Genomic DNA, 848 nt, shown 5'->3' with positions numbered 1-848 from the left:
TGCCGACCCCTCGGGGGAGCGCCCGTCGCGGCCCGCGCTCCCTCCCCTCCCGCGCGCTCCTCCTAGCGGCGTGGGCGGCGAGCGCGCGTGCGTGGGGCGGCCCCGGCGGTGGAAGGAGAGCCCTGGGCTCCCGCTTCCTTTAACGTTTAAGGCATCCTGCTCTTTAGGAGAAGAGAGTCCCCACCTTCCCCTTCGCCTCCCTGGGCGCGATTGCTGTCCTCGAGACAGCCGGTCCCCTAGGCGTTTGCTTCCCAGTCCTGAACTTGCCTTTTAAAATATAACTTTTTAAAAAACAAATCCGTGCTGTGTCATATTAATGACACGGTAAAACCTTGGAGAGAACTGGAGGCATTCATAAAAATGCAAATTAGCTTTTGGCGAAGGGAGCTTTTATTATCATTAAGAAGTCATTTAAAAATTAACCATTTTGAAATAACTTGCGTCCTCATTTAAACCTCCCTCGCGCTGTCACAGTTCCGCACTTACGGAGTCGTTCGCTGTGATCTGCACATTCGGAGTCTTGTGGTTACCTGGGCTTCCCTACCATAAAAACTCGAGGTCGAATTAGGAGCAAACTTACTGAAGTGCAAAAGCAAGAGGCACGTCGCAACTACCAAGTTTTTTTAAAGAATGGAATTTCTTTTTTTGTTTTCTTTTCCCATAATTTTATTGAGAAACAAATAGCAATGAGACAGTTTCAAACCAAACGGGTAGGACAGTTTCAATAATTAACACATTGCATACATTCTTCCTAGTGGTTAATTGCTGTACAGGATGCGGACATGATAACCTATTTACAAACCCTATTAGAACAAATCCCTCTATTCATTAAGAGAATGTAACTATAT

The sequence above is a fragment of the Octodon degus genome, unplaced genomic scaffold (genome assembly GCF_000260255.1).
Source record: "Octodon degus isolate 3935 unplaced genomic scaffold, OctDeg1.0 scaffold00049, whole genome shotgun sequence".
NCBI lineage: Eukaryota > Metazoa > Chordata > Mammalia > Rodentia > Octodontidae > Octodon > Octodon degus.
This window is presented reverse-complemented; position numbering follows the sequence as displayed.